Below are 23,458 nucleotides of genomic sequence, written 5' to 3'. Positions count from 1 at the left end.
TCTCTCCACTGAAAAAAGCGCAGATTTATAATGCTAATCTGTTTTCCTTTAGAGCTTTATTCCCTTGAGGAGCTTTTCGGTGAGTTTTTGATAATGCAGATTTTCTGCACCATTTCTTTACCTATTAAATAAAATAGGTTATTTGCATTTTTTAAAATACGCATCAAAAACGAATTATTGGAACGTAGCTTTAGTCCTAACGGCAGCACAACGATGCGGTCATTCTGCCCCACTGTACAAATAGGACAGGGGGAAATTTTAAATTAATCTCTAGTGAATGCAAACCTCCTGACCCTATAAAAAGCGGCCTAGGCCCACCTACTTTCTTACTGTAGCACCACCCACCTTGTGCCTGTAGCCCCACCCACCTTGTGACTGTGATCCCATGTACCTTGTGACTGTAGCCCCACCCACCTTGTGACTGTAGCCCCTCCCACCTTGTGATTGTAGCTTAACCTACCCTGTCACTGTAGCCCCTCCCACCTTGTGAATATAGCCCTTCCCACCTTGCTATTGTAGGCCCTCTCACCTTGAAACTGTAGTCCCACCCACCTTGTGACTGAAGCCCCACCCACCTTGCTACTGTAACCACTCCCACCTTGTGACTAACTCCTTCCACCTTGTGACTGTAACCCCTCCCACCTTGTGACTGTAGCCCATGCATCTTGTGACTGTAGCTCCTCCCACTTTTTGACTGTAACCCCCTCCCACCTTTTGACTGTAGTCCCATCCACTATGTGACTGTAGCCCCTCCAACCTTGTGACTGTAGCCCCACCCACCTTATGACTGTAGCCCCACCCTGTGTGACTAGCCCCACCCACCTTAAGAATGTAGCCCCTCTCACTTTGTGACTATAACCCCTCCAACCTTGTGACTCCAGCCCCACCCAACTTATGACTGTAGCCCCACCCTCTGTGTGACTGTAGCCCCACCCACCTTATGACTGTAGCCCCACCCTCTGTGTCACTGTAGCAACACCCACCTTATGACTGTAGCCCCACCTTGTGTGACTGTAGCCCACCCACCTTGTGATTTTAGCCCCTCACACCGTGTGATGGTATCCCTCCTACCATGTCATTATAAACCCTCCCACATTGTGATTGTAGCTCTTCCCACATTGCGGTCATATCCTCTCCCACCAAGTTGAAACTCGGTCAGGAGACCTAATTCAACCATCTACCATAAACTTAATACATTTTTTGCCTTAGTGTGTCCAGGAGACAAAATTAATAAATTTTCATCCTTTTCTGCTCTCCCAAATTAATATATCTGAAGTCAACAGGATAGATCTAGAAACAAAGATCACATTCCTCAAGAGAGGACGAATTCGGACAAAACACTGGAAGGGATCACCTAATCCAGGTTACAAATTAGTGAACTTTTGGCTTTGAAAAGAAGCACTTTACAGTTTCTATTATACTTTTCCTCTGATTGTTCCACTGCTGATTTTGGCTACAAATACTGATGTAAAATACTAAAATAAATGACCCAAAAATATATAGTTTGAACATACCCAAATAGGGGTTTTTATACACTTTTTTTAATTAATGCATTATTTTTTATGGATTTTATTTATTTTACTTTTTTTATGCTTCAGATATCTTCTCCCCCATTGTTTGCCGTGATTGGCACTGAAAGTTTAAATAGAAAAGATCAGTGTCGAGGATACTGCTGTCTTCAGCACGGCTTCATTCCTGGAGTGACTTCTCCTTCTACAGCTAATGGAGCATCCTGGGGGGAGCTGGAGTAAAGCTCCTTCTACAGCTCTCTACATCCTGTGGGGAGCTGCCCTCCCCAATAACTTGAATGCTTTACCCCCTCTCTCCTATCTGATCTACTGTATACAATATTTTCTATGTTGCAATCTCTAACCCCCAAGAGATGTTAGGGGGAAAGCAGAGCCAGGTTCTCTGATTGATTGGTGTTATGTTTTGCCGACCAGCTAGCTAAAATTTCAACACTATTTTTCTATTTCATAGACTACAGGGCTCCAGGCAACAAGTACAGCAGGACCAATATTCTAGTGATTTCTAGCCATTGCCATAATTCCATATACTATGAAACTAAAGGGGGTTGTCCAGGGTTGGAGCTCTAGTGCATTCTAAATACCCATAGACTTGTGAATTCTCACAGCGTGCAGTGCGCACGCTGTCAGGACTCTCCAGTGTCGGCACCTGACCGCCAGTATGTGATTTGCATACATGTGGTCACATGCCAACTAGACGTGCACGGCCTCACTCAATATACCTGAATTAAGTGAAACTGGATAAGTCTAGTTGGAATGTGGCCGAAAGTATGCAAATCACACACTTGTAGCCATATAACCGCCCGATTGCAGAGCCGGAAAACCCTGTGTGTACTGAGTACACTGTGAGGATTCACAAGTCCGCAGTCACATAGAGGAACTGCAGACTGGAGCCTGGACAAACCCTTTAGGAATAGTGAGTTCATGCTTTCCCTTTATGAGCCTGTATTAGGATGTATGGGATTTTGTCAACTTTAGTCTAGAAGGAAAGTAAAAATTGAGAGTAAAAAAAACCAAAACTGTTTTATGCAATAGTGCAACGGCATAGATATACGGTAGTTTATTGTCCGATGTGTGATAATGCACGGCTTGTTAAGACATATACACGATAGCTCGGGATCAGTCTACTCTGACAATGCAAATCATGGAGACATACAAGCAAAAGAGGATTTGCATGTAAACAAATAAGGGAAAAAGTCATTTTGGACTCTCTGCAAACTGGGAAAATGTCCCTTTCTCTCCACCTTTGTACTTAGCAATGTGATCACACCATATCCACATTCAATTCCTTCCCGGGCTGTCGAGAGGACTCATGCTGACGGCTGACTCTGAGATAAAGCAGCAGGACTGGAAGCTGGTGACAAAAAATGGAGACAGGTTAGTATGTAATGGGGTAGGAAGGATGCCTACATGACATGAGGGTCACCTCTGAGATCAGTTCGGTACATAGGTGTCTGGGAAATATGGTTTTATCAGCATGGTTGCTATATATGTGCCGTTTTTATCAATTCTTTACCTGTCTGATCAATAGATGGAGCACACAACGGTAGCATTAATAATTGTATGGCTTGTGAGGACATGGTTTTTATTGTACATCACAAATATATGTGGCTTTATGGGTTTGTCCTTCTTTTCCCATGAAAAAAAAATGTATCAAGAACTCTACGAAGAGTAGACTTACAGTTTTTGATATGTTGTAGACCCTATTTAGCATTGTTGATAGGTGAGGGTCCTGGTCCTCCAGAATTGGTAATGCCAAGGAACTAAAGCTTGAGCTTGACCAGAATGATGGCTAAAATAAAAGTCTATGGGTCCATCTATGCTTGATCATAAACTGGGCACTTTTACCCCTTGACTTGAGAGATCAATGGAGGTTCTGGAAATTAAAATGCAAGAAATGGTTGAAATTGGACAACCCACAGATGATTGTGCTCAATAGGCCTTGCATGTAATGTCGCAACAAGTTGGGTCCACCAAATATTGAGTCTTGTTCTGCAGCAGCTTTACTTTCTGGCTATATGGTGGGAGATGTATCGTGAAACCTATTAAGAGTAGCTAAACTTTTAAAAAGTATTTATGTTGATGACCCTGTTTAGCATTGTTGATCGGTGAGGGTCCTAGTACTTCAGAATTGCTATAGCCAGGTGGGTGTCCTAGTTCTCACCAATTGCTCAAGCCAAGGGGCTAAAGCTTGAGCATGGCCAGAATGATGTACAGGCTCAAAGGAACGACTATGGGACCACATATAGCTCTGGTCACGCTTTAGAATAAACCATGCGCGCTTACCTCTTAGCTTGAAAGATCAAATGGGGTTTTGGATATTAAAATGAAAGGGATGGTTGAGTTTGGACAACCTACAGATGATCATGCTAAATAGGCATTGCATTTAATGTGTCAACAAGTTGAGTTCTCCAAATGGTGAGTCTCACTCTGCAGCAGTTCTGCTATCTAGCTATAGTGGGAGGAAATGTATTGTGAAACTTTCTAAGAGTAGCTAAGCTTTTAAAAAGTGTTTGATATGTTGAAGACAACTGGTAGCTCAGAGGTCGAGGTCATGGTCATGAAACCTTCACGGATCTCTCAAATCAAAAGGCTGAAGCACTCAGCTCGAGTGACTGGTTAAAGTCTCTGGACATGGAAATTGGGATTAAAATGCAAGAAAAGGTCCAGTTCGAACAACATCGTCCTGTCTTATTAATGCCCTGATCCTGAGGTGACAACAGATGATCATGCTCAATGGGCCTACCAATAAGTTAGGTCCTCCATACAAGGAGTCTCACATTGCATCATCTCTGCTTCGTGGCTTCACCAGGAACATCTTATATATATGAAACTTTTAGAAGGCCTCAATAGGACTGAGCTTCTGGGTCAGAGCAGAGAGTGTCTTTCTTGGCCATGAGGTCTATACAGGGTCAACCAGCATCAGTCAAATATTGTCAGAAGATATGGTCTCCTGGGTTTACTAGCTCTGTGATTTGAGAATTTTCAAGAACACGATAAGAGTGAGGAAAGATAGAAGCCCACTGTCACTCAAGGGCACACATGCCCCTGAAGTTGGCACTGGTCCACTAGTGTCCATTTAAACCAATGAAAGGCAATTGACATAAATAGGCAAAACGTGTAATACTTCATTTTTTCTTTACCTAGGTATCAGTTTTGTGTTCTTTTAGGCTTTGCGTAGTTATTGGTCATCGTTAGTTTTTGTGTAATTTTAGGCTGTTTGTAGTTATTGGTGATCTGTAGTTTTAGTTTTTGTGTAGTTTCAGGCTTTTTGCAGCTATTGGTGATCTGTTTCGTGTAGATCTAGATTTTTGGTAGGAAGATTTGTATTTCCATGAGTTACATGTGTCTGCCTAAATGGTTTGTCACACTGTATGAATGACTTGAACAACATTTTGTTCTTTGACTTGGTTATTATCACAGTTTTTGGTGAGGTTTTCACGGCGGAAACCCATAAAAAATACAGCCTATTAATACACACCAATTTATAATTAAAACCTTCATGAAAAAATGTGTGAAAACTACTATTCCATTAACCTTCAGGTTAAGAACTAATACTTTAATACTTTGACGCAGGTGTAGCCCTTCGTGACTGTCTACGGTAAATAGATGTAGGCACTTGCTGGATTTTGTGCAGCGCCGATGTTTATCTACTGTCGGTGGCCTCACTGGGTCCCCCAGAGTCTTGCAAGTGTTGGAATTCCAGTGACGAGCGATGACTCTGAAAGGTGACATCACTGGGACCTTATTCGCTCAGGTCTTGATGATGTTAACCCTGTGTTATCTTCTAGATGCCACGATCAATAGCGATCATGCCATTTAGAAGTTTATGAAAGGGAGGGGGCTCCTTCTCTCACCACTCCAGCACCCCCACAACGCGATCACGGGGAGCCGAGGATTGTCATGGACAGAAAGAGGTCAAATGATGACCTGTTAGACCCAGCATCAGGGTCTAACAGGTGATCTGCCAGTGTAAAGCTGACAGTTCTCATGCATTGCAATATATATGCATTGCAATGCATGAAACCAGTGATCAGAGGAATAAAAGTTGAAGTCGCATACTAAGTGAAATAGTAAAAAAAGGTTTCATTTTTTTAAACTATTTTAAAAAATCACAAAATAAATAAAAAAGCAATTAAAAAATAATAAACCAATTAATTTTATATTTATGTAAAAATAAAAATAAACAAAAAAGTACACACACATACTGTATATGGTATCACCACATCTGGAATGACCAGACCTATAAAACTGTCACATTTGTTAATTAATCAATGAACACCATAAAAAATGCAAAAAAACTATGCTTTTTCATTACCGTATATCGTCAAACAAATAGTGGAATAAAAACGGGATCAAAAAGACAAATGTAAAAAAAATCTGGTATCACTGAAAACATAATCTTGTCCCGCAAAAATCAGGCTACCACACAGATCCATCAGCAGGAAAATAAAAAGGTATAGTGCTCAGAATATAGAGGTGCAAAAACAATAGTTTTTTCTATAAAATAGTTCTTATTGTGTAAAAGCGGCAAAACATTTTAAAAAGCGTTATAATTGTGGTATCACTGTAATCGTACTGACCCGAAGAGTAAAGCTGCCTTGTCATTATTACCACACGGTGAATGGCATATAAAAAAAAAACTAAAAAAATCCTGAATTTCAATTTTTTGTTCATTCTGCCTCCCAAAAATAGTAATAGACAGTGATCAAAAAAATGTTATGTGCCTGAAAATGGCACCAATAAAATCATCAACTCTTCCCACAAAAATCTAGCCCTCACATGACTATGGGCCGAAATATGGAAAAACTATAGCTCTCAAAATATGGCAATGCGCTTGACAATAAAAAGTGTCTTTTAGTATGAGACAGCAGCCAAACAACAAAACCCAATATAAATCTCGTATCGCTGTAATCGCACCAATCCGAAGAATAAAGTTACCTAATCACTTATACTGCACAAGGAAGGGTGTAAAAAATAAATAAAACCAAGTTTTCACTTGCTACTGATCTGCTCATTCTGCCTCCCAAAGATCACAGTAAGGCTTGGCGCACATTTATCCTGCGATCTGTGCTAAGCGCTTACACCAGGGTTTCCGTGTAAATCTTTGAAATACGTGATTCAGACGGAACCTCTGGTGGAAGATTCTCTATAATGAGGCAGATCAAGGCACTGTTTGGTCTGTGATCTGGTGGTGTCCGTCTTTTCAGGCGGTCCAACAGTTTAATGCACCTCTGAAAAGAAGGACAACACAGAACAGAGACCACACTGAGTTCAGAGTAACTCTGCTGCCTCACTATAGTGAATGGATCCCTCGGGGGTTTCATCTGAATCAAGGCATTATGAGATTTAGATGGAAACCCCAAAGTAAGTGCTCAGCATAGAGCGCAGGATAAATGTGATCCCAAACGTTATGTAAAATGTTCCCAGCAAAAGCTTCAAATCAATCCAAAAAAGCAAGTCCACACTCAGGTCTGTCATCTGTTAACGGAAATATAGGGAACTCTCACATTGCTGGTAGCACAAAGGCTCTGGAAAAGCGCTACGCCCCCCCCCCCAAAAAAAAAAAAAAAAAAAAGAAAAAACAACAAAAAATCAAATCACACCCTCCCAAATCCAAATGCCTCCCTCTATTCTGAGAATCACAGTGTGCTTAAACCACATTTAGTGTCCACGTTTGTCATTTCTGTAGCAATGAGAGCCCTCTTAATTTATGGGTGCATTCTCCAGAAGAACGAGGTGGGCACTATAACATACAGCTAACACCACTGGCTATAGGTGGCCTGCACAGACGTAAGGCCCTCACAACACGAGTACAACACCCAGACAGGACCCACACTTGTAAAGCGTCGGGGCATAAAAGGAGACTAGTGCCTAGCCCGTGGCTGCCACCCCGTGACACGCTACAAGTGCACCCCTAGATGATTTAATTGAGAGGTGTGGTTTTTAAAATGGGGTCACTTATGGGTTCTGCTGTTCTGCGATTTCAGGGGCTCTGCCAATGTGACATGGCTTCCGCAACCCACAACACCAAAATCTGCACACCAATATGGCGCTCCTTTCATTTTGAACTTTGCACTGTACTTCAAAAGTAGTTTTCGACCATTTATGGGGTATTAGGTACTCAGGAGAAATTGCACAACAAACAGTACTATTTGTTTTCTCTTATATTTGATAATTAAAACTTGGGACAAAAGAAACATTTTAGTGGAACAAATTATAATATTTCATCTACTCAGCCCAAAGTTATACAATTCTGTGAATCGCCTGAGGGTTAAAAATGCTCACTACGCCCCAAGATGAATTTCTCAAGGGGAGTATTTTCCAAAATGGAGTCACTTGTGGGGGTTTCTGCTGTTTTGGCACATCAGGGGCTATTCGTTCCAAGGGCTATTCAAGTATGACATGGCATCCACAACCTAAACTTCTTGAATGTGGTTTTGAGCACCTTGAGGGGTGCGGTTTTTAGAATGGTGTCACTTTGGGGTATTTTCGATCATATAGGTCACTCAATGTCACTTCAAATGTGCTGTGGTCCCTAAAAAGTTGGTTTTGTAAATTTAGTTGGAAAAACGAGATATCGCTAATAACATTTTAACCCTTCTAACTTCCTACCAAAAAAAATTAAGTTTCCAAAATTATACTGATAGAAAAGTAGACCTGATAAATATATTATTTATTAACAATTTTGTGTGATGTAATGATCTGGTTTAAGGGCGTAAAATTAAAACAATTTGAAAATTGTAAAAATGTTCAAAGTTTTCTCCAAAATTCAGATATTTCCACAAATAAACGCAAAAAAACATCAACCTAAATGTACCACTAACATGAAGTACAATGTGTCACGAAAAAAACATTCTCAGAAACATTGGGACACATTTAAGAGTTTTAGAATTATTAACTCATAAAGTGACAATGGTCAGAATTGAAAAAATGTGCTTGGTTGGGAAGGTGAAAACAGGCTGTGGCACAAACGGGTGAATAATGGGACCTGTGTGATGTAAGAATTTAAAAAAATGATACTAACCTACTGGACCTCCGTCCTTCTGCTGTATTGCTGTCGGGATCCACTGTGATCTCCTGGTTTTCTCTTCCAGCAATAACGTGGGATGATCAATGACCACTGATTGGCTGCAGCAGTCATGCTCTATCTGATCCAGAACAAACACTCTGTTTAGCTCTTTCTTCTACATCAAGGGGAACATGACCACTGCAAACAGTCAATGGCTGCTGGCTGGCTCCAGTGGTCACCTGATGTTCTCCATTGGAAGGCAAGACCAGCATAGGACAATGGCAGTAAGGTCCTAGTAGCTGCATATAATTTTTTTAAATTATTTTTTACACCAACCTGGGTTAATTTGTACCAAAGTCGTGAACAACTCTTACAAAGGGCTTCTCCACTTTCGACAACAAGGATCCCTTAACAATACATTGATGACCAAGTGTATCCCCACCGGGACGGCCAGCGACCAGCCAATATATCTGGTTAAAACCAGGCAGTGAGTGTTCAGCTTCCTTGCAGCGCCACAAAAGGACAAATGGAGCATTACATGTCGGCCATTTAAAATAATCTGTGTAATGTTGGACAGATCAGAACATCTAGAGAAGTGATTGTCTTCTTTTCTGTTCTTTGGCCAACAGATGATCCAGAATACAGGGCCCCCGATTATTACAGCAGAATCTTGGCAGCCCATTACTATATCAGAACATGGGCCCACCAGAGGACCCTTCTTTAGTCTGAAGGCCAGACTAACCCTGATTAGACTTACCTTGAATATTAAAGGGGAGAATCTACATAGACAACAGATAAAATGTTTCATTATGGGTGGGGTTCTGGAGCCATCGATTGGAACCTCCCAATCACTAGAATAGAGGAGGAGAATGTATCTGAGCAATGGTCGTGTGTCCGCTCTCCTGTAGAAGATGAAGAGTGTCCTTAGTTTGAATATACTATTATCAATATGAGCTGCATTCACAATTCTGCTGGTTGATAATGAAAGCCCGAAGAACTCAGAGATAGTTATATAACATGCTAATTAAAAATTGGTGCCAAAGAAGACAAAGTATATGCCTCCAGATTTCACAATACAAAGGCATTATTAAATAGTTATTGGACCTGATGAGGCTGGTGTACTCACATTGAAAACTGACGTCTGAATGGCTGCATTAAAATTAAATGAATATTAATAGCATTTTATGAGTGATGAGTGCAAATGTATTCAGCTGCGGCTTGTACTGAGCAGAGTGAGATCTCTGGTGCTGGAGACAGATTACACTTGACAACAGGCAGTGGACAGTAAGGGAAGGGAGACACCTAGTGGACGCCCTATATAGTGTTTTTTGTGGCTCAGACAACATGATTTGTAAACAAAGTGATTTACAGATCGTCTATTTATCACGGTATCTCTAAAATAATATCAAGTTGTTTGAAAGTTCAGACACAATTTAGATGGGCAGTCTTGTAACAAAAATGTAATGAAATTACTTAAGTTAGAAAAATTACTAAATATATTTTGTATCTGAAAAGTGCCTGATCTTCATCGACAAGGGGGAATAAACTGGGGAAAAGCAAAGGTTCGGAAGCTATTTATATGCACTTTTTATATAGAAAAAAAAAGAAGAAGATCAAAAAGTCCCAGGTAATAGTGAAAATACAAAAGTTTTTTTTTTATTAGAAAACTTAGGGTAGGGGGTCAGGAGGAACGTGTACACACATCTGAAAAATTAAGAACACAAAAGGCAGGAGCGTGGGCATATAGATATACAATACATCACATGATAAATACTAGTAGTGCATAGATTAAACTCCTGAGCAAAGCCCAACACTGCAGTAATAAGAAATAAGTAGGTATCAAGGAATGCAAATGTAGCTATATACAGTTGAAACCTGAAGTTTCCATCCACTATATAAAAAGACATATCTGCATGTTTTTCTCAATATCTGACATGAAATCAGAAAAAACCTTTCCCATTTAAGGTCAATTAGGATTTCCATAATTATTAATATTTGCCAAATGCCGGAATAATGAGAGATAGAAAGTTTTAAGGCAGTTTTATAACTTACTGCAAAGTCAAAAGTTTCCATGCATTTCATTAGTATTTGGTACCATTGCCGTTAAACTGAACGACTTGGGTTAGACGTTTGGGATCTCCTTCCACAAGCTTCTCACAATCATTGGTCGGAATTTGGGCCCATTCCTCCTGACAAAACTGGTGTAACTGATCCAGGTTTGTAGGTCACCTTGCTCGCACCGGCCTTTTCAGCTTTGCCCATAAATTTTCAATAGGATTGAGATCAGGGCTTTGTGATGGCCGCTCCAAAACATTGACTTTGTTATCCTTAAGCCACTTTGTTACCATTTTGGCAATATGCTTCTGGTCATTGTCCATTTAGACCCATTTCCGCCAAAGCTATAACTTCCTGGCTGATGTGTTATGGTTCTCAATGGCAAGAGAACATAGCCCAGCAAACATAAGTACTAGCTCTTGGAAGGATGGAAACTAAACTGACCATGAACTAAACCTGCCGCACAACTAACAGTAGCCGGGTAGCGTTGCCTACGTTTTTTATCCCTAGACGCCCAGCGCCGGCCGGAGGACTAACTAATCCTGGCAGAGGAAAATATAGTCCTGGCTCACCTCTAGAGAAATTTCCCCGATAGGCAGACAGAGGCCCCCACATATATTGGCGGTGATTTTAGATGAAATGACAAACGTAGTATGAAAATAGGTTTAGCAAAATTGAGGTCCGCTTACTAGACAGCAGGAAGACAGAAAGGGCACTTTCATGGTCAGCTGAAAACCCTATCAAAATACCATCCTGAAATTACTTTAAGACTCTAGTATTAACTCATAACATCAGAGTGGCAATTTCAGATCACAAGAGCTTTCCAGACACAGAAACGAAACTACAGCTGTGAACTGGAACAAAATGCAAAAACAAACGAGGACTAAAGTCCAACTTAGCTGGGAGTTGTCTAGCAGCAGGAACATGCACAGAAAGGCTTCTGATTACAATGTTGACCGGCATGGAAGTGACAGAGGAGCAAGGTTAAATAGCGACTCCCACATACTGATGGAAACAGGTGAACAGAGGGGATGATGCACACCAGTTCAATTCCACCAGTGGCCACCGGGGGAGCCCAAAATCCAATTTCACAACAGTACCCCCCCTCAAGGAGGGGGCACCGAACCCTCACCAGAACCACCAGGGCGATCAGGATGAGCCCTATGAAAGGCACGGACCAGATCGGAGGCATGAACATCAGAGGCAGTCACCCAAGAATTATCCTTCTGACCGTATCCCTTCCATTTGACCAGATACTGGAGTTTCCGTCTGGAAACACGGGAGTCCAAGATTTTTTCCACAACGTACTCCAACTCGCCCTCAACCAACACCGGAGCAGGAGGCTCAACGGAAGGCACAACCGGTACCTCATACCTGCGCAACAATGACCGATGAAAAACATTATGAATAGAAAAAGATGCAGGGAGGTCCAAACGGAAGGACACAGGGTTAAGAATCTCCAATATCTTGTACGGGCCGATGAACCGAGGCTTAAACTTAGGAGAAGAAACCCTCATAGGGACAAAACGAGAAGACAACCACACCAAGTCCCCAACACAAAGCCGAGGACCAACCAGACGCCGGCGGTTGGCAAAAAGCTGAGTCTTCTCCTGGGACAACTTCAAATTGTCCACTACCTGCCCCCAAATCTGATGCAACCTCTCCACCACAGCATCCACTCCAGGACAATCCGAAGATTCCACCTGACCAGAAGAAAATCGAGGATGAAACCCCGAATTACAGAAAAAAGGAGACACCAAGGTGGCAGAGCTGGCCCGATTATTGAGGGCAAACTCCGCTAAAGGCAAAAAAGCAACCCAATCATCCTGATCTGCAGACACAAAACACCTCAAATATGTCTCCAAGGTCTGATTCATCCGCTCGGTCTGGCCATTAGTCTGAGGATGGAAAGCAGATGAGAAAGACAAATCTATGCCCATCCTAGCACAGAATGCTCGCCAAAATCTAGACACGAATTGGGTTCCTCTGTCAGAAACGATATTCTCCGGAATACCATGCAAACGGACCACATTTTGAAAAAACAGAGGAACCAACTCGGAAGAAGAAGGCAACTTAGGCAGGGGAACCAAATGGACCATCTTAGAGAAACGGTCACACACCACCCAGATGACAGACATCTTCTGAGAAACAGGAAGATCCGAAATAAAATCCATTGAGATGTGCGTCCAGGGCCTCTTCGGGATAGGCAAGGGCAACAACAATCCACTAGCCCGAGAACAACAAGGCTTGGCCCGAGCACAAACGTCACAAGACTGCACAAAGCCTCGCACATCTCGAGACAGGGAAGGCCACCAGAAGGACCTTGCCACCAAATCCCTGGTACCAAAGATTCCAGGATGACCTGTCAACGCAGAAGAATGAACCTCAGAAATGACTTTACTGGTCCAATCATCAGGAACAAACAGTCTACCAGGTGGGCAACGATCAGGTCTATCCGCCTGAAACTCCTGCAAGGCCCGCCGCAGGTCTGGAGAAACGGCAGACAATATCACTCCATCCTTAAGGATACCTGTAGGTTCAGAGTTACCAGGGGAGTCAGGCTCAAAACTCCTAGAAAGGGCATCCGCCTTAACATTCTTAGAACCCGGCAGGTAGGACACCACAAAATTAAACCGAGAGAAAAACAACGACCAGCGCGCCTGTCTAGGATTCAGGCGTCTGGCGGACTCAAGATAAATTAGATTTTTGTGGTCAGTCAATACCACCACCTGATGTCTAGCCCCCTCAAGCCAATGACGCCACTCCTCAAAAGCCCACTTCATGGCCAAAAGCTCCCGATTCCCAACATCATAATTCCGCTCGGCGGGCGAAAATTTACGCGAGAAAAAGGCACAAGGTCTCATCACGGAACAATCGGAACTTCTCTGCGACAAAACTGCCCCAGCTCCGATTTCAGAAGCGTCGACCTCAACCTGAAAAGGAAGAGCAACATCAGGCTGACGCAACACAGGGGCGGAAGAAAAGCGGCGCTTAAGCTCCCGAAAGGCCTCCACAGCAGCAGGGGACCAATCAGCAACATCAGCACCCTTCTTAGTCAGATCAGTCAATGGTTTAACAACATCAGAAAAACCAGCAATAAATCGACGATAAAAGTTAGCAAAGCCCAAAAATTTCTGAAGACTCTTAAGAGAAGAGGGTTGCGTCCAATCACAAATAGCCTGAACCTTGACAGGATCCATCTCGATGGAAGAGGGGGAAAAAATATATCCCAAAAAGGAAATCTTTTGAACCCCAAAAACGCACTTAGAACCCTTCACACACAAGGAATTAGACCGCAAAACCTGAAAAACCCTCCTGACCTGCTGGACATGAGAGTCCCAGTCATCCGAAAAAATCAAAATATCATCCAGATACACAATCAAAAATTTATCCAAATAATCACGGAAAATGTCATGCATAAAGGACTGAAAGACTGAAGGGGCATTTGAAAGACCAAAAGGCATCACCAAATACTCAAAGTGGCCCTCGGGCGTATTAAATGCGGTCTTCCACTCATCCCCCTGCTTAATTCGCACCAAATTATACGCCCCACGGAGATCTATCTTAGAGAACCACTTGGCCCCCTCTATGCGAGCAAACAAATCAGTCAGCAGTGGCAACGGATATTGATATTTAACCGTGATTTTATTCAAAAGCCGATAATCAATACACGGTCTCAAAGAGCCATCTTTCTTAGCCACAAAGAAAAAACCGGCTCCTAAGGGAGATGACGAAGGACGAATATGTCCCTTTTCCAAGGACTCCTTTATATATTCTCGCATAGCAGCATGTTCAGGCACAGACAGATTAAATAAACGACCCTTAGGGTATTTACTACCCGGAATCAAATCTATGGCACAATCGCACTCCCGGTGCGGAGGTAATGAACCAAGCTTAGGTTCTTCAAAAACGTCACGATATTCAGTCAAGAATTCAGGAATCTCAGAGGGAATAGATGATGAAATGGAAACCACAGGTACGTCCCCATGCGTCCCCTTACAACCCCAGCTTAACACAGACATAGCTTTCCAGTCAAGGACTGGGTTATGAGATTGCAGCCATGGCAATCCAAGCACCAACACATCATGTAGGTTATACAGCACAAGAAAGCGAATAATCTCCTGATGATCCGGATTTATCCGCATAGTTACTTGTGTCCAGTATTGTGGTTTATTACTAGCCAATGGGGTGGAGTCAATCCCCTTCAGGGGTATAGGAGTTTCAAGAGGCTCCGAATCATACCCACAGCGTTTGGCAAAGGACCAATCCATAAGACTCAAAGCGGCGCCAGAGTCGACATAGGCATCCGCGGTAATAGATGATAAAGAACAAATCAGGGTTACAGATAGAATAAACTTAGACTGTAAAGTGCCAATTGAAACAGACCTATCAAGCTTCTTAGTACGCTTAGAGCATGCTGATATAACATGAGTTGAATCACCGCAATAGAAGCACAACCCATTTTTTCGTCTTAAATTCTGCCGTTCACTTCTGGACAGAATTCTATCACATTGCATATTCTCTGGTGTCTTCTCAGTAGACACCGCCAAATGGTGCACAGGTTTGCGCTCCCGCAGACGCCTATCGATCTGGATAGCCATTGTCATGGACTCATTCAGACCCGCAGGCACAGGGAACCCCACCATAACATCCTTAATGGCATCAGAGAGACCCTCTCTGAAATTCGCCGCCAGGGCGCACTCATTCCACTGAGTAAGCACAGCCCATTTACGGAATTTCTGGCAGTATATTTCAGCTTCGTCTTGCCCCTGAGATAGGGACATCAAGGCCTTTTCCGCCTGAAGCTCTAACTGAGGTTCCTCATAAAGCAACCCCAAGGCCAGAAAAAACGCATCCACATTGAGCAACGCAGGATCCCCTGGAGCCAATGCAAAAGCCCAATCCTGAGGGTCGCCCCGGAGCAAGGAAATCACAATCCTGACCTGCTGAGCAGGATCTCCAGCAGAGCGAGATTTCAGGGACAAAAACAACTTGCAATTATTTTTGAAATTTTGAAAGCAAGATCTATTCCCCGAGAAAAATTCAGGCAAAGGAATTCTAGGTTCAGATATAGGAACATGAACAACAAAATCTTGTAAATTTTGAACTTTCGTGGTGAGATTATTCAAACCTGCAGCTAAACTCTGAATATCCATTTTAAACAGGTGAACACAGAGCCATTCCAGGATTAGAAGGAGAGAGAGAGAGAGAAAGGCTGCAATATAGGCAGACTTGCAAGAGATTCAATTACAAGCACACTCAGAACTGAAGGGAAGGGAAAAAAAAAAAAAAAATCTTCAGCAGACTTCTCTTTTCTCTCCTTTCTCTGTCAATTAATTTAACCCTTTTTTGGCCGGTCAAACTGTTATGGTTCTCAATGGCAAGAGAACATAGCCCAGCAAACATAAGTACTAGCTCTTGGAAGGATGGAAACTAAACTGACCATGAACTAAACCTGCCGCACAACTAACAGTAGCCGGGTAGCGTTGCCTACGTTTTTTATCCCTAGACGCCCAGCGCCGGCCGGAGGACTAACTAATCCTGGCAGAGGAAAATATAGTCCTGGCTCACCTCTAGAGAAATTTCCCCGATAAGCAGACAGAGGCCCCCACATATATTGGCGGTGATTTTAGATGAAATGACAAACGTAGTATGAAAATAGGTTTAGCAAAATTGAGGTCCGCTTACTAGATAGCAGGAAGACAGAAAGGGCACTTTCATGGTCAGCTGAAAACCCTATCAAAATACCATCCTGAAATTACTTTAAGACTCTAGTATTAACTCATAACATCAGAGTGGCAATTTCAGATCACAAGAGCTTTCCAGACACAGAAACGAAACTACAGCTGTGAACTGGAACAAAATGCAAAAACAAACGAGGACTAAAGTCCAACTTAGCTGGGAGTTGTCTAGCAGCAGGAACATGCACAGAAAGGCTTCTGATTACAATGTTGACCGGCATGGAAGTGACAGAGGAGCAAGGTTAAATAGCGACTCCCACATACTGATGGAAACAGGTGAACAGAGGGGATGATGCACACCAGTTCAATTCCACCAGTGGCCACCGGGGGAGCCCAAAATCCAATTTCACAACACTGATGTCTTGAGATGTTTCTTCAGTATTGCCATATAATCTTCTTTTCTCATGATGCCATCTATTTTGTGAAGTTCACCAGTCCCTCCTGCAGCAAAACCCCACAACATGATGCTGTCAACCCCGTGTTTCATAGTTGGGATGGTGTTTTTAGGCTTCCAAGCTTCTCCCTTTTTCCTCCAAACGTAACGATGGTCATTATGCCCAAAAAGTTCAATTTTAGTGTCATCAAACAAAAGGACCTGTATCCAAAAATTAAGGTATTTGTTCCTGTGTGTATTTGCAAATATTTATCTGGCTTTTTATGTTTCTTTTGGAGTAATGGCTTCTTCCTGGCAGAGTGGCCTTTCAACCCATGTTGCTACAGTACTCGTTTCACTGTGGATACTGACACAATCTTACCAGCTTCCACCATAATCTTCACAAGGCCTTTTACGTTTGTCCTTGGGTTGATATGCACATCGGACCAAAGAACGTTCATCTCTGGGACACAGAACCCATCTTCTTCCTGAGCAGTAAGATGGCTGGACATTCCCATCTTGTTTGTACTTGCATATAATTGTTTGTACAGATGAACGAGGTACCTTCAGGTTTCTTGAAATTGTACCCAAGGATGAGCCAGACTTGTACAAGTCCACAATTCTCTTCCTGATGTATTGGCTGATTCCTTTATACTTTCCCAAAATGCTACACAAAGAAGCAGTGTGTTTCAGGTGTGCATTAAAATGCATCCACAGGTGTGTCTCTAATTAACTCAGATATTGCCAAAAAGCTTCTAAGCACATGACATCATCAAACGAGCAGATCAGAATTGTTTAAAGGCATAGTAATCTTAGTGTATGTAAACTTTTGACTTTGCAGTAAGTAATAAAAATGCCTCAAAACATTCTCTCTCTCGTTATTCTGGCACTTGGCAAATATTAATAATTATGGTAATCCTAATTGAGCTAAAAAGGGAAAGGTTTATTCTGATTTCATGTCAGATATTGAGAAAAACATGCAGATGTGTATTTTTATATAGTGGATGGAAACTTCTGGTTTCAACTGTATATGCAGTTGGTAAAAATGAGATATGCAAATCATAAAAAGTAAACTATTGGATTACCTAAGAATAACACCAAATGAATGCAGTGGGTCCTGGGTGAGTGTGCATCCACTCCGACGAGCGTTTCGGAACCAGCCTTCGTTTTAGGGGAATAAAGATAAATTCCATAATACAGTGATTTGCAAAGTTTCCTAACTTTTACTAAAAGTAAAAAAAAGTGAAGTTAAACATTAATCATTGTTTTCCCCTTAATCATTTCTATATTACCCAACTATTGCAATATCATATTTAACTTGTAAAAGAGAAAAATTAATGGCAGAATTAAATTTTTCATATATCTACCTTCAAAAAGATTAAAAAATAAAAAGTGGTACGGATGAAAACAGCGAAAAATAGGTCTTCATGTAGCTTCGTCAATGGAAAAAATTCAAAAGTAATAGGTTTCTGAAAATGTGACATAAAAAAAAAATGAATATAAAAAAAGAAAGATTTTATTGCACAAATGTAGGAAAACTTAAATAAAAACTAAATCAATTTGGTATCGCCATAATTGTTTTGACTTATAAAATATAGATAAATTGACATTTACTGTGAGGTGAGCACTGTAAAATAAATTTTGCAGAATTGCTGTTTTTTCCATAACTACCCCCCTTCCAAAAAGCAAAAAATCTTCAACACATCCCATGCACCAAAAAATACAAGAAATACAGAAAAAACAAAATGGCGAATGGAGACTTTTACAAATTAAACAGCAAAGTGATAAAGAAGAATGTGAAAAAATTATTGCTGTATGAATTAAAACTCCTGGAATCGGATTGTTTGTGCATTTTTGTGCTGTTTGTGATGTTTGGCTAATAAACTTTGATAAATTATATTTTGCCAGATAAAGCAGGTGCAGAATTCAAGATCCTTGGCTCTTCGCCCCTCTATATTAGAAAATAAACTTTTGGGAGGTGTCTAATACGCACTTATCAAGGAATGCGCTGTGTGTGCCGGGTCATCTCACCTCCGCATCTACAGATGTACAGGAGCTCTGCATTGTGATCCCGCAGCACACACTGCTGTCATCAAGGCGTCGGGACGTTGTGTGCCTCCTGGCATGACACGTTGTGGCGCCTCAGTCCATAGCTATGTCCTGAAATCCAATAGTCTTGGCACAACCTGGTGCAGAAGCTTTATCATAAAATGGAAAAACGAGGAAGCAAAAATCGACAACAGGTGCAAAACGTACAAATATTCTCAGCCTTAAATATTACAGATATAGAGAATCAATTATTAAAAATGGTGCAAACAAAAAGTAGTGCAAAAAGTGGTCATGTTGGAGATGGACATGCTGCTCATGTTCCTCCATCAAAAACAAGTGCAATGTTATGTTGTGTAATGTGAATTGGGACTTTCGTTTATTATGTTAATGTTGTGTACTGCCTGACAGAAGGTAAGGTTAGTGTTAAGTTTGCGACTTGCCAAGAGTGGGAGGGGCTAAGTTGAAGGGACAGAGACAGTTTCCTGTCGGAATGTCAGGCAAATGTCTAATTTGACTATGAAGTGGGTGTCCCGATTGTGAGAGGAGACCGAGACAGAAGATAGCAAGATCTTAGCAGAGAGTAAAAGAAAAGTGACTGAAGAAACAGATCGATCGATAGAAGACGGGTCCTAAGTAGTGATGGGTGAACCCCCCCGATGTTTGGGACCGGCGGGTTCGCCCGAGTTGTTCTGTAAAGTTCGAGTTCGGGGCCGGAGATGATGCGAACTTGCGTCCGAACCCCGGACTTGGACTTTGCAGATATGAGATGGGGAGGGGGGGCTATAAAAGAAAGCCTAAAATTAATAATAAACATTATAATTATACTTACCTGTTCAGCGACGCGTCCTCCCGTCCTGCTGTTTCACGGCCGCATCTGCTTCCAAAGCCGCTCATTACCTTCCGGCGGCATTCACTGCACTCAGCAGTCTTCAGCTTTTTCCGGCAATGTTCGTGCGGTGACGTCAGATGCGGCCGGGAGACAGAGGGACGGGAGGATGTGTCGCTGGACAGGTAATTATAATATTAATAATGTTTATTATTAATTTTGTTTTCTTTTACAGCCGCCCTGGACCTGAACTGGACCCGAACTGTAACACGGGTTTCCCATAGAAACCTGTGTTCGGGACCTTGTGATCGAACACTATGTGTTCGGTACGGTCCCGAACTTCACAATTCGGAATCGCCCATCCCTAGTCCTGAGTCACGATGCTTAGTAGTATGACCCAGAGTTTATGTAGCGCCCCCACTGTCGCAGGCCCGAGGGGTACCCGGTACCGGGCCTCTGAGTCTCTGTTCTGGGGTTGTCACGGTGGCTAGACCCGGCCCGTGAACCTGCTGAGGGGCGTACAATGATAGGTGTGAGGGAATGATGATGATGTTGTGGTGGTGCAGTGCAGGTTGCAGTGAATAACGAGGACACCAGGTTGCAGTCTCTTTACCTATCTACTGAAGGCTTCAGGGTCCTCAGTCCGGAATATGGTTAACCAGGCTACGCAAGTCTGGCCGGTCCGATGGCACCTCCAGAGTTCCCTTTGCAGGTGGAAATCTGTGCCTACCTTCTAGCGCTTGTGTGTTGTAGTCCTTCCCTGCTAAGCACCACGGGATAGTCCTCACAACTGTTGTGTCTGTTTCTCGTGTTCCCTCACAACTCGATTCTGATGTTCTTCCACGTCCCCCAGATCTTATGGTTAGGACGCACCCGTATGACGGGGAGGCTCGGAGCTCTTCCGGGACTCTAGCGTCGCCCCACTCCTGTTGTTACCCCCCTGTGTCTTCCTAGGTCAATTGTGTGAGACAGCCCGCCTCTAACTGACTGTCCTGCCGTAGGTTTGAAGTTTGGCTTGGAGCTCTATACTTCCTCGGCATTCCGGCCACCGGTTATGCGCCTCAATAGGATGTTGCCTCGTCTTACAGCACGACTCCTACTGGTATTCTCCTTGTTGCGTTGATCTCGTTTCTCACTCAGCACAATAAACCTCGCTTCTTGTCCTTTCTTGGGGTACCGCCGCTATATCGTGCAGGCGCGGTCCCGTAACGTTCTCTCTGGTTGCTAGGCCTCTGTCAGAATCCCACCCCTGACAGAGACCCCTCTGAATCTTCCCCTACAACACCCTCTGCCACAAGGTGTTGCCTGGTTCCAACCCAGTCAGCTTTCTTCCTAACTTCCTGCCAAACCCCCAGTTTTACCAGATTGTGAAGAGTGGCCTAATAAATAGAACCCTTAGCTCCCCCTGGAGGCCAGACTGTGAAATGTATTGGTGTCTGTGATACCTGGTCAGATGAACTCCTTCAGTGCCATCAGACGTACCATAGCCCCCCTGTTATGGTTCTCAATGGCAAGAGAACATAGCCCAGCAAACATAAGTACTAGCTCTTGGAAGGATGGAAACTAAACTGACCATGAACTAAACCTGCCGCACAACTAACAGTAGCCGGGTAGCGTTGCCTACGTTTTTAATCCCTAGACGCCCAGCGCCGGCCGGAGGACTAACTAATCCTGGCAGAGGAAAATATAGTCCTGGCTCACCTCTAGAGAAATTTCCCCGATAGGCAGACAGAGGCCCCCACATATATTGGCGGTGATTTTAGATGAAATGACAAACGTAGTATGAAAATAGGTTTAGCAAAATTGAGGTCCGCTTACTAGATAGCAGGAAGACAGAAAGGGCACTTTCATGGTCAGCTGAAAACCCTATCAAAATACCATCCTGAAATTACTTTAAGACTCTAGTATTAACTCATAACATCAGAGTGGCAATTTCAGATCACAAGAGCTTTCCAGACACAGAAACGAAACTACAGCTGTGAACTGGAACAAAATGCAAAAACAAACGAGGACTAAAGTCCAACTTAGCTGGGAGTTGTCTAGCAGCAGGAACATGCACAGAAAGGCTTCTGATTACAATGTTGACCGGCATGGAAGTGACAGAGGAGCAAGGTTAAATAGCGACTCCCACATCCTGATGGAAACAGGTGAACAGAGGGGATGATGCACACCAGTTCAATTCCACCAGTGGCCACCGGGGGAGCCCAAAATCCAATTTCACAACAGTACCCCCCCCCTCAAGGAGGGGGCACCGAACCCTCACCAGAACCACCAGGGCGATCAGGATGAGCCCTATGAAAGGCACGGACAAGATCGGAGGCATGAACATCAGAGGCAGTCACCCAAGAATTATCCTCCTGACCGTATCCCTTCCATTTGACCAGATACTGGAGTTTCCGTCTGGAAACACGGGAGTCCAAGATTTTTTCCACAACGTACTCCAACTCGCCCTCAACCAACACCGGAGCAGGAGGCTCAACGGAAGGCACAACCGGTACCTCATACCTGCGCAACAATGACCGATGAAAAACATTATGAATAGAAAAAGATGCAGGGAGGTCCAAACGGAAGGACACAGGGTTAACAATCTCCAATATCTTGTACGGGCCGATGAACCGAGGCTTAAACTTAGGAGAAGAAACCCTCATAGGGACAAAACGAGAAGACAACCACACCAAGTCCCCAACACAAAGCCGAGGACCAACCCGACGCCGGCGGTTGGCAAAAAGCTGAGTCTTCTCCTGGGACAACTTCAAATTGTCCACCACCTGCCCCCAAATCTGATGCAACCTCTCCACCACAGCATCCACTCCAGGACAATCCGAAGATTCCACCTGACCAGAAGAAAATCGAGGATGAAACCCCGAATTACAGAAAAAAGGAGACACCAAGGTGGCAGAGCTGGCCCGATTATTGAGGGCAAACTCCGCTAAAGGCAAAAAAGCAACCCAATCATCCTGATCTGCAGACACAAAACACCTCAAATATGTCTCCAAGGTCTGATTCATCCGCTCGGTCTGGCCATTAGTCTGAGGATGGAAAGCAGATGAGAAAAACAAATCTATGCCCATCCTAGCACAGAATGCTCGCCAAAATCTAGACACGAATTGGGTTCCTCTGTCAGAAACGATATTCTCCGGAATACCATGCAAACGGACCACATTTTGAAAAAACAGAGGAACCAACTCGGAAGAAGAAGGCAACTTAGGCAGGGGAACCAAATGGACCATCTTAGAGAAACGGTCACACACCACCCAGATGACAGACATCTTCTGAGAAACAGGAAGATCCGAAATAAAATCCATCGAGATGTGCGTCCAGGGCCTCTTCGGGATAGGCAAGGGCAACAACAATCCACTAGCCCGAGAACAACAAGGCTTGGCCCGAGCACAAACGTCACAAGACTGCACAAAGCCTCGCACATCTCGAGACAGGGAAGGCCACCAGAAGGACCTTGCCACCAAATCCCTGGTACCAAAGATTCCAGGATGACCTGTCAACGCAGAAGAATGAACCTCAGAAATGACTTTACTGGTCCAATCATCAGGAACAAACAGTCTACCAGGTGGGCAACGATCAGGTCTATCCGCCTGAAACTCCTGCAAGGCCCGCCGCAGGTCTGGAGAAACGGCAGACAATATCACTCCATCCTTAAGGATACCTGTAGGTTCAGAGTTACCAGGGGAGTCAGGCTCAAAACTCCTAGAAAGGGCATCCGCCTTAACATTCTTAGAACCCGGCAGGTAGGACACCACAAAATTAAACCGAGAGAAAAACAACGACCAGCGCGCCTGTCTAGGATTCAGGCGTCTGGCGGACTCAAGATAAATTAGATTTTTGTGGTCAGTCAATACCACCACCTGATGTCTAGCCCCC

At 43.3% G+C, this 23,458-nt stretch overlaps 1 long non-coding RNA gene across 1 annotated transcript in view; it reads right to left on the bottom strand.

Annotated features, from left to right (window-relative positions):
- Positions 1 to 2,546: 2,546 nt before the first annotated feature.
- LOC143764354 (uncharacterized) overlaps positions 2,547 to 23,458 on the bottom strand; it is a 46,623-nt gene continuing 25,711 nt past the window's right edge. The window contains exons 5-8 of the long non-coding RNA XR_013213165.1: positions 18,739 to 18,893; positions 17,793 to 17,868; positions 9,296 to 9,440; positions 2,547 to 2,880 (exon numbers count right to left, since the gene is read on the bottom strand). This is a non-coding gene — a long non-coding RNA (uncharacterized LOC143764354). The remainder of the gene's footprint in view (positions 2,881 to 9,295; positions 9,441 to 17,792; positions 17,869 to 18,738; positions 18,894 to 23,458) is intronic.

This window comes from Ranitomeya variabilis, chromosome 4 (assembly GCF_051348905.1).
Source record: "Ranitomeya variabilis isolate aRanVar5 chromosome 4, aRanVar5.hap1, whole genome shotgun sequence".
NCBI classification, from domain to species: domain Eukaryota; kingdom Metazoa; phylum Chordata; class Amphibia; order Anura; family Dendrobatidae; genus Ranitomeya; species Ranitomeya variabilis.
This window is presented reverse-complemented; position numbering and strand designations above follow the sequence as displayed.